Raw genomic sequence first — 11,204 nt, 5'->3', positions numbered from 1 at the left:
CGCCTTCTCCTTCTCTCTCCTTCGAGCAGGGAGGCTCCAGGCCTGGAGTGTCTTCCCCAGTGGAGCTCCTGGGAGTAGAGGCAACGTGCCCTGGAAGGGAGGAGCTTATAAAATGCCTCAGGCTGAAAACAACTTCTCAAATAAAAGCCCCACTTATGTTTTTTAAGCTTCCTACATGTCCTTCCTGCTGCCCCACTGTTTGGGTCCCTTAAGTGCCCACTGCCCTGTGGTTGTAGGATGTGGCTGGCCCCAGAGCCTCTGCATTGCACATTCCCCCGGCACCATTTACGCTGTGTCCTATGGGAATCCACCCTCCGGTCCTGGCCTCTGTCCAGCATCCTGCCAGGATGGTCTGATGAGGCTCCGACCCCGCGTCTGGAGCAGCCTTCCTTTGGACTGCTCTGAAGCCCGGCCGGCTGGCCCAGGTGAAAGAAAAGAAAAGAGAGTCGTCTTCTTAGTTAGGTGGGAACCGGGGAGTGAGGCAGGAGGAGCCAGGGGGTCTGCACCCAAGCCTCCATTGATGGTGGCAGAGGCAGTAACAAGGGCAAGAACCAATACCCATGCAGTGCTTACTTTGTGCAAGGTGCAGTTACATTCCCCTGGGGTAGGTTGTACCATTAGGCAGATGAGAAAACTGAGGCATAGACAGGTCACTTGCTCAAGATCATATGACCTGGAAATGGTAGGATTTGAACTCAGGTGACCTGACTCCAGGGTCACTTTTCTTAAAAAAAAATTTTTTTTATTTTTATTGATTTCAGATAGGAAGGGAGAGGGAGGGAGGAAGGAAGAGAGAGAGAGAGAGAGAGAGAGAGAGAGAGAGAGAGAGAGAGAGAGAGAGAGAGAGAGAGAGAGAGAGAGAGAGAGAGAGAGAGAGAGAGAGAGAGAGAGAGAGAGAGAGAGAGAGAGAAACATCAGTGATGAGAGAATCATTGATCAGCTGCCTCCTGCATGCCCCACTCTGGGGATTGAGCTGGCAACCTGAACATGTGCCTTGACCGGGAATTGAACCATGACCTTCTGGTTTATAGGTCCATAATCAACCATTGAGCCACACTGGCCAGGCCAGGGTCCCTTTTCTTAATCACTACATCCTCCTGGCAAATATCTTACTTTCTGGGCCTCACTTTCTACATCTGTGTGGGGAAGACAATGAACTACTACTGCCATTACTACCACTACCACCACCATCACTGCTGCTACTACTACCACTACTACCACTATTACTACCACAACTGCTACCACTCCTGCTGCTACTATTGCTGCACTACTAGCTAATAGCTTGGGATTTACTATGTTCCCAACACTATGCTAAGCTCTTCACATACATTATTTCAGTTAAGCCTCTCAATAATCCTACAACATGAGTATTTGTTGATCATCCCCACTTACAGACAAGGAAACCAAGGCTCAAGTTAGTTGGGAAACATGGCCAAGGATATTCTACCCCAAGTGCTGGCGAGAGGGCTACATCCAGGCAGTCTGACTCCAAAACCCCACACTCTTCCTTACGGGGTTTTGTTCCCTCTAAATACCAACTGAGGCTGGGGCCTTCTGGAGTTTGGAATCCCCACATATAATGACAGATGTGGGAGTTTCAGGAAGCCCCTAGGATCTTTCTCTCTCACCCCCAGGGCCCCTCTTAAGCTCTCATCAGCTCCCCACATCTGTATGGCATTTCTAGGATCTCCCCGCAACTTTCTCTCCTGGAGCTGCCACCAGCAGGCCCTAAACCTGGCTGCAAGGCCTTAGTCTCACCAGCACCCCTTCCTGCCCCAGGACAAACCCCTGGGCCCTTTGCAGTGTGAGGGTATCCAGGCACCTCACAAAGCTTATAGTGTTGCCAGGCCTGACGGAGGCCCTCATCTCTGGTTCTGACGCCTCCCCCTCCCCAAGGTGGGGACAAGACAGGGACAAGATGGGCTGCTTCCACCCCTGTGGGGATGGGGATGCTGGCTGGCCAAGCTCTTGGTTCTGTCTCAGACCTCATGGCCTTGACCTCCCCCAGTCAGACAATGATGCTCAGGCAGATCTTGGGCCTCTCTAGGATCTGCAGATAAAGAAATCAAAACCCCAAATTCAAGAAGAAGCAGCAATACACATTGTCTTTTGGAAATTCCTGCCTTTTCAAAGACCCTGGATTGGTGTGGGCTCTCAGAGGACCGGCTCTCTGTGGCTGGGGGGAGAGGGGTTTGAAGATGAAGACAGTGAGATGCAGAGAAGTGGTGACTAGCTCAAGGGCATACACCTCATCAGAGGAGGACCTGAGACTCAAAATCAGTGACTTCCCCGGGCAGAGAAGCCAGGGATGTGTGTAGCAGGTAGTTTTACGCTCAGCAGAAGCTCTGGTTTTTGGTATTTTCTTTTTTTAATCACCCTAGGTCAGTGGTGGGCAAACTCATTAGTCAACAGAGCCAAATATCAACAGTACAACGATTGAAATTTCTTTTGAGAGCCAAATTTTTAAAAACTTAAACTATATAGGTAGGTACATTGTTATTAACTTAATTAGGGTACTCCTAAGGCTTAGGAAGAGCCATACTCAAGGGGCCAAAGAGCCGCATGCGGCTCGTGAGCCGCGGTTTGCTGACCACAGCCCTAGGTGATTCGAGCAAGAGCCGAAGACACTGAGAGTTTGGGGTCACTCATAGGAATATCTGCCTTGGCAAGGGTGGCGGGGGGGCTACTCAAATTCGATTGTTTCCCCGAATCCTCTGGGATCTTATTAAAGTGCAGATTCTGATCAGCACATCAGGCAGGGCTGAGAGTCTGTGCTTCTACAGTTTCCAGGGGATGCTGCCGCTGCTGGTCCAGGGACCACACTCTGAGTAGCTGGGCCTTGGGAGACTCCGGAGGCCTTGGAGGGGATGGGGTCGGAGCTGGGAGGAGGCTGGAAAGCTTTAGCCAGCTTAGCAGAGTGTTGCTGAGGTTTGAGTTGAAGTTGGAGCAGAGTGGCTCCAGAGGGGGTGGGCTTCTCACCAGCTACCCGAGAGGTCTGGGCATGGGCCTTGCTCTGCCCTCCAGTCCCCGGAGTTCTCAGTTTCCTGACTTGCACGTGATTTTCCAGCATGAGTCTCTGCCAAACTCGAGTTTTGACATTGGAAACTCGAAGTTGGGTGAGTCTGCAGATTGTCAGAACCAACGTGTGTGTACACCCTGGTGCCCCAGCAGGGGGCTGCCCCAGAATGCTGCCAACCCCCACTCCCCGCTGGGGGTCCTCAGCCCCTGTTACTTCCCTCCCTCCGGGCCCTTCCACCCTGCAGCTCCCTGGCCATCCCCTGACCCACGCACACAGGCTGGCACTTCTCCTGGAGGAATTGCCAGTGGGCGTCAGCCTTTCCCACTTGAAGTCGGCTTGTCCACTGAAGGTCTGTGTGAAATTAGCTGGGCCCTGTGCTGCTTGCTTGTTGCTGTTTCTCTGCTAATGAGTCTAACGAGAACCACGTGGACAATGGGCGTTGGCTCTGGACGGCTGGGTCCCGAACTCTGTACAATGTAGGGCTCTTGGCTGCACACCCTGTCAGCTGGCTCTCCTACCTCCCCCACCGGTTTGCCGGCTCCCTCTCCCCTCCCCACAGCTGCCCCTCTGGCTGGAGCGGAGGCTGCCGATGCCGGGGAATGCTCATGACTGTCCTAGAAGTCTCACACATGTGGGGTGACTCGCTGGACAGCAGGTGGGAGGGCTGACAAGGACGGGTGTGTGACATCCTCCCAGCCCCCAAACTGTGTGGAGGCTCAGTCTGTTCTCTGGTGTTTCCCAGATATCTGTGGGTCCAACTACTGCCTATGCACAGGAGATGATGGCCCGAGCCCCTGGGGCCACTCCCTGCCCCCTCTTGCCCCCTCTCACAGAATCTGAAGTGGCTGTAACATACCAGCCCATCTCCCTGGCAGGCCCCTTCCGTCACCCCTGCCCAGTCACTGGACTTCGGGGAGCCACTGTGTATGTAGGTGGCCATTGCTGGAGCCACAGCTATTCCCTCCACCTTGGCGGAGTCCTCTCATCTTGGTATCTACCTGTCCTTCTGTGGCTTTGCCAGCTCTGCCATGCGGTTTATGTATTTATGCATTTGTGGAGGGTGAGGACTGGGGCCTGCCTGGCTCACGCAACTGAGGGGAAGGACTGTAGAGTGGTGGTGGCGGGGTGAGTGGGTCCTGTGTATAATTAGGGCTTTTGGAAGATTGTCCAGTCTTCCCAGACTGGCCCATCCTCATCACAACCCCAACACACACACACACACACACACACACACTGGGAAGAGGATTTGAAGAATTCTTTAAATTCTCATCTATCTCAGCCTAGCTGCCCCGGGGCAGGGGCTGTCCTAGGGGGTGGGGAGGCAGGGGGGAGTCCCTGTTGTTGAGAAGGGGCCTAGGTGGATCACTCCTTCCAAACCCCGGGTTTAATATGAAGAGCATATGCTTTGAATTCTGGTGCCAGATCCAAGGAGTGGTGGGTGTGAAGTCCAGCTCCGTGTCCTCAGGCAAGTGACCGGCCCTCATCTGCCAAAGAGCCTCATCCATACAATGGGTATAGTAACCTATATGGAGTTGTTTGGGGGAGATTATTAATAGTAATAATAATTATTATTATAACTCTGTAGCTCTTACTGTGGGCCAGGACTTCATGTTATTAATTTTTAATCCTCACAACAACCCTATAAACTAGATTTGATCTTTGTTCCCATTTACATTTGAGGTTAGCTATTTGTCCCAGTCTTGCAGCTGGGACTCAGCAGAGCCTGGAGGTTTAGCTATTGTCTTCATCGGGATCCAGGAGACTGTGCTGCCTGTCTGGGTGACCTTAGCTACGTGGCTGCAGGCAAGAAGCTTAAGCTCTCTGTGCCTCGGTTTTCTCCCCTGTATAATGCGACTAATATTAGTCTCTGCCTCACATAGTTGTAAGGAACGAATGAGGTAACTGACATCGAATGTTCAGTTCAAGGCCTGGCGTGTTCTGTGTGCTCTGTCCACTCTTGGCCTTGATGTTGAGAACAGGGACTGTGTCCCCTGGCCCCCAGCATGCCGCTCAGTAGCAAGCGTTCACTGGACACAAAGTAAAAGCTCAGTCAGTATGTACTGAATAATACAGGGCCCAGCCCGGGTCTGTGCTGGGCTGTTCTAGCCCTTCTGCAGCCCCAGGTCTGTCAGCCCTTCCAGAGCACTCCCCACGGTGCTCAGGAGTCCCTCGGCAGATCCTGGAGTGGCCTGGGCATTTGCTCCTGCCTCCTCGGTCCAGAGCCTCTGCGTGGCTTTCATTCTGGTCCACATCTCAGTGCTGTAAGGACTCCAACCCTCCTGATCTGGGCTTCACCTGACTTCACTGAGGGAGCGTCTCAGCTCACCTATCCCAGCCCTGTAATGACCTCAACCCAACAGTTACAAACCCCAACTTTGGAGCCAGACTCCTTGAGTTCAAACTTTTGCTTTATCCCTTACCAGCATGGTGATCTCAGGCAACTGCTTGGCCACCCTCGGCCTTAGTTTCCCCATATGTCCAATGGGGATGGGAATAGTACTTACAGTAGTTATAACAAGGAAGAAAAGAGATACCTGTAAAGAAATCAGCCCAGGGCCTCATAATGGTAAGTGCTGAACAAACGTTCGGGAAAAGGGCCAGAGCAGGGGTGTGATTGGCAAGTTCTTCACTGACTGGTTACCAGCCACCAGGAGCCAGGGTGGTGGAGAGGGAGGTAGGAGGTGGCTCCAGGGAATAATCACATGACCTCAGTGAGACCCAGCTAGCACGAAGGGTGCAGTCCCAGCAAGAGAATCATCCATCTCTCCCCCAGCCACCTACGGGCACCTTAGATCTTCCCGGTGAGCAGGTGTGTCTCCTGAAGATCTCACTTGGAAGATGTTCTGACCCAGGGGCCTCCTGAAGCCGGGTGCCGTGTCCTGTTGATAGCAGCGTGGCGCTGGCCCTCTCTACCTACTTGGCACATGCTTGTTAAGGGACTAAGTGGGTGAATGATCACTTGGGTGACCTGGTAGTTTCCTCCTGCCTTCCCCAGCTGCAGGCTGGCTTCTCCTTTTCTACTCAGCATCTTAATGTTGGGCCACCCCAGGACTTTCCCCAGACCTTCCAAATCCCCCACACAAAGAGGGGGCCATGGGAGCCCAGCCAGCATTATTTGCTCCCCACTACTGACCACCAGTAGGTACTATGCCAAATAATTAACATGCAACAATGACAGTGCAAAGCTCTCTGTGTGCCAGGGACCAACTAAACACCTCAATCCCCTTCACCCTGTGAGTGGCCATCATGTCACTCTGTCCTGCCCCTCCTGTGTCCCTGCTGCTGTTTCTCTACCCAACAACTAAACGTGGCTTCCCAGAGCCGAGGCCTGGGTCCTCTCCGTTGCTCTCTCGCTGCACTGCTCCCGGATGATCTAATGCATTCCCATGGATGTAAACATCGTCTCCGCGCTGACGACGCCCAGATTTATATATATCTCCAGCCAGTCCTCTCCTCCGACCTCCAGACTCCTTCGTCCCGCTGCCTACTCCACATCTGCTCTTGATGCCTCCCAGACATCCCCACCCCAACTTGTCCAAAACGAACGCGTGGCTTCCCTCCCTTTGAGCCAGCTCCCCGGGCAGGTCTCACCCACGCTGCTAAAGGCATCGCCCTCTACCTGAATGCTCAAGCCAGACACCTGGGGGCCTCTGAGACACCTTCCTCTCCCTCAAACTTGAGAGCCAATCTGAGGTGAGCCCTGTTTGTTTTACTTCCTGCATCTCTGGGGAACCTGCCTGCTTCTCTCTGCCTCCCCTGCTGCCTCTGTAGTTCAGGGCCCTCTAGTCCAGCACCCTCTTCTGGGCGACAGCAGCCTCCAGCTGACTGCTTACCTCCTGCCCGCCTTACCCTCCGCCTCTTTCTCCATAAATTAGATCATAAAACATCCCTGTGAGAACCTTCCTGCTATGGTGTAGCTAGTCTCATCTCTCAACACTCAAACCACCCCCTCCCTGCCCCGTTCCCACTCTCCAAATCCAGCCTGCGCTCCTGGATGGGGTGTGCTACCTCCGGGCTGTTGTACATGCTGCTCTCTTGGTTTGCTTTTCCTCCTCTCTTTATGAGGCTGCCTCCTTGCCATCTTTCCGGTCTCCATCTCAAGCTCCCCTCCTCACCATTCTGTCTAGAGCGTCTCCCCATGAGCCTCATTATTCTGGATCTCAAGACCCCCCTCCCCCCCAGGACTGTTTCCACCAGATTTCTGTTCTGCTGCTGTTTGTTCACTGGTTTTGTGACAGTCTGTCTAAGTCAAAAGGGCCATAAAGAAGAGGACAGTGTCTGTCTTGCTTACCATCTTAGGCAAATAGTAAATATCGGAGGCACAACCATTTTCTAGATGAGGAGGCTGAGGCTCACAGGAGTGAAGAAACGAGCTCAAGGTCACGCAGTTGGAATTCAGATGCAAGCAAGGCCACTCTCTCCTACACACTCTGCCCTGGCCTTGGCTGTACTGTACGTGGGGATGGTGCGCTACCCTCCGACCTTCCTAGGCCCTGGGCACGGAGCTGGTGCTGCTCTAGAAGGGCTTGGACGGCTCCCTGTCTGCACACAACCCTCTTTCCTGCCCGGAGCTGCTCCCCTGGAAAAGACTGGTCCCCAGGCTCGTCCCTGATGGGCGCTGTCCCAGGACCCCACCCCATCCTTCTCTCATCTACAGGGACTGCTCTGGAACTATGGTCTCCTTCCAGACAAGGCCCTTGGGGCTGTGACGGTGGACAGTCACCCTTCTGCTCTGGAGCAGGAGCTGGAGGCGCACCCATGCCCAGCCCTGGGCCACAGCCCTGCTCGTGGTCCCCCTCCTCATGCCTGCTAGAGCCCGTGGGAATTGGGGCTGCTCCCTGGCCCTGGCCTCCAACTGGCCCAGCATCGAGGCATTTGTTAATGCAATTAGCAGGGCGGTCCATGCAGAGGGGCTGGGGGCCAAGGTCTGACTCACACCTCCCTTTCCTCCCCTCTCTCTGCCAAACGGTAGAGGCCCACTCAGCCTGCCAGACAGCGTCTGCAGAGAGCGTGCGAGGGGCCAAGAACGGCATCTTTCTCTCATTAGAGGCTTTTATGTGAACACAACTGCTATTTTGGAGCCGGGCGCTTGGCTGGCCCCTGAGCCCCAGTGCTGTTCCAGCCATCCTGTGCTGCGGCCCCAGCACAGCTGTGGTGGGAGCGGGTGCGTCCCTCAGGGCCTGACTTCTCCCACTGCCTCGGGGCTTGGGGCTGAGGTCGGGGCCTGGGGACACAGACACTGGGCAGAGCTTGGAAGTGTAGAGGATGTGTCCCCAGGTTCATTCTAAGGTGTGGGAGCCAGGCAAGGATGGCCTTGGGGACCTCTGACATCTGGGTCTCATTTCTGTGAGGGAGGAATAGGGTAGCTCTGTGGGTAGATCCTAAGTGGCGCACTGACACAAATTTTAGAGAAGATGGAGTTTTAATGGGGGAGCAGCTGAGCTTCAGGTGTGTGTGTGGGGGTGGGGGGTCTGGGCCCAGAGTCTGATCTGGAGTGGAGGCTCATTTTCCAGACAAGAGGGGGTGGCATTGGAGGCCTTGGAGGAGGCCACAGGCCTAAGGGGACCACCCTGAAGTCAGTGCCTCCCCTCAGGGGTTATAGATGGAGGGAGGAGGTGTCCCTGGGCCCAAGAGAGAGAGCTGATGACAAAAGCCTTCCCTGGTAGGTGGTGGCAGGTGTAGAGAGGGGACTGGCTGAATTTAACACCTGGAAAACAGCCTTGCCTTCTGGGCCACAGGGCTTGGTCTAACTCAGTGGTTCTCAACCTTCTGGCCCTTTAAATACAGTTCCTCATGTTGTGACCCAACCATAAAATTATTTTCGTTGCTACTTCATAACTGTAATGTTGCTACTGTTATGAATCGTAATGTAAATATCTGATATGCAGGATGGTCTTAGGCGACCCCTGTGAAAGGGTCCTTCGACCGCCAAAGGGGTCGCGACCCACAGGTTGAGAACTGCTGGTCTAACTGGAGCGTGCGTTGACCTTACCTTTCTCTGGGGAAAGGGTCATAGCAGAGAAGTTCAGAAGCCCCCTTGCTGCTCCCATTGGGGTTATGGTGGTTTTTTGCTTTGCAGAGCTGTCCAATAGAACTTCCTGCGATGATGGGCATGTGCTATCCTCTGTTCAACACGGTGGCCAGGAGCCACACATGGCCATTGAGCCCTTGAAATGTGGCTAGTGCAACCGAGAAACTGAATTTTGAATGCTATTTAACTTTAACCGATTTCATCTTACATCGCCACAGGCAGCCCGTGGCTGCAGCGTTACACAATATTGGACAGCACAGCTTTCAAGAGTACGAAGTACTTCCACATCCATGATCTCTATTGAGTTTCACAACAACTCTTTGAGGCAGGAATTCTCAGACCTACTTTATGGATGAGACAACTGAGGAGGCACCACTTAGAGAATCTCAATGAGATGAGACGTGCCCAAGGTCACCCAGCGGGGATGTGGCTGAGCTGCAGTCAAACTAGATCCCACTGACTCCCACCCCCGTGTCTTACTGCTACCAAGTGGTTGATCGCAGATGCTCTCGGCGAATGGTAGGAGCAGCCCACATAGTGGGAGCTCTTTCCAGAACCTTCCCCAGGCCTGCCCATTCCAAATTTGGTCTCCTCCCAAAGGTGGGGGTTTTGTGTGGAAAATCTGAGCAAACCTCTGCTTTGTTGTTTTGGAGCAGAGTGAAGGTAGAAGGGGCACAGCCAGAAGGCAGGGGGCTGGAGGAGCAATGCCTCCTATTTCTTACTTTCAAAGCAATTTAGAAAGTTTTCTTTTTGTTCCCTTTTCTTTTGGCATCGTGCTAACTCCATAGAGCTGAATTCCCAAAGCTGAAACTTTCCACATGCCCAATCCTCAGTGAGTAAGAGCGTGCCAGGGAAGTATGGAAGAGTCCAAATTATGAATGGCCAAGGCCTGGCATGGGCAAGTGGGCACAGGGAGGCTGGTAACAGCATCCATCTCCTTTCGGTTGTCTGAGGATGCGGGCTTTCATCAGGGAGGGGCCAGGGTGTGTCCTCGATGGCTAACCATGGACAATGTGGCATCATGCTTGATAACCATTCACCAATAATCAATCAAACTTGGACATCTTGGCTTCCTGCTTCCTAACATTTCACCAATAATCTATCAATGAAGACTCACTCAAGCCTCATCCCCCATCCTGGGGCCTCAAGGGTAAGGCACAATCTCTGCTCTTGAGGAAAAATGAAAGTGATGAGGCTCTAGAAGTAAAACATAAAGACTTCTGGGCCCTCCGTGTGTGGGAGTTTTCCCTCTGAAAATCCCCACAGCGCTGCACGGAACGGTCTCTCCCGGACCTCGGTGCTCCCTTATTTGCTTTCAGCAGCAGCCCCTGCCATAGGCCATTCTGAGCTGGCTGATTTCCTTTCAGATCCTTCAGTTTTGAAATACGTACTCATTTGACAGAGGAATGTTTTGCTTCATCTCCTTCAAGCAAAAGGATACGTGACACTATTGCCCCCTCCTTCCCAAAGTGTCCCTAACTTCTGGATTTCATGCACCAGTAAAATATCCAAAAAACGTCTTCGGCACCAAAGAGCAGTAGCCAGCTTTCCACTTGGAGGGTGTTAGAAAAACACACTACCATTTGCCATCCATCTTTATTAAAAAAGAACATTTTAATTAAACCAAAAAAAAGGAGAAGAAATGATATAATTTCAAAATAAAAGACATTTTTAAATGGGGGGAAAAGGCATTACAAAGAGCTCAGGAAACTGTTTTTATTTCCCTTATTTTATGGTAGACCAGTAAAAACTGTCGTAAGAATGTACCCTTTCATAGGCACTTGGAGCCACCATTTGGGGCCATTTTGAGGTGATTTGCGGGGACTGGAGAGAGAGGAGAGGAGTTTGTGCTCCGATCCCCTAATGCAGAGGCTCAGCTCAGACCCGCACTCAAGTGTTTACTTTAGCGCGGAAGTCAGTTCTTGCTGAGACTTATGAAAACAACTCAAGAGCGAATGCAAATGAGGTCCGGGAGGGCTGGCTCAGCACCTCTGCGAACCTGAAACCTGCTGGAAAACCTTCCCGAGGAGATCTGATCCAGAAAGGTTATCTGCCCACGGAGGTTTTCCCGCCAACAACCCGGCTGCTTTGGAACCTTTTTAGGATTTTTATTTACCACAATGTTATATACATATTAAATGCCATGTTTATAGT

At 52.7% G+C, this 11,204-nt stretch overlaps 1 protein-coding gene across 1 annotated transcript in view; it reads left to right on the top strand.

Moving 5' to 3' along the window:
- LOC102761097 (latent-transforming growth factor beta-binding protein 2) overlaps window positions 1-11,204 on the top strand; it is an 83,983-nt gene that overhangs the window by 1,589 nt on the left and 71,190 nt on the right. The window lies entirely within an intron of this gene.

The sequence above is a fragment of the Myotis davidii genome, unplaced genomic scaffold, assembly GCF_000327345.1.
Source record: "Myotis davidii unplaced genomic scaffold, ASM32734v1 scaffold309, whole genome shotgun sequence".
NCBI lineage: Eukaryota > Metazoa > Chordata > Mammalia > Chiroptera > Vespertilionidae > Myotis > Myotis davidii.
Note: the sequence above shows the minus strand (reverse complement) of the source record. Positions and strands in the feature narration are given on the sequence as shown.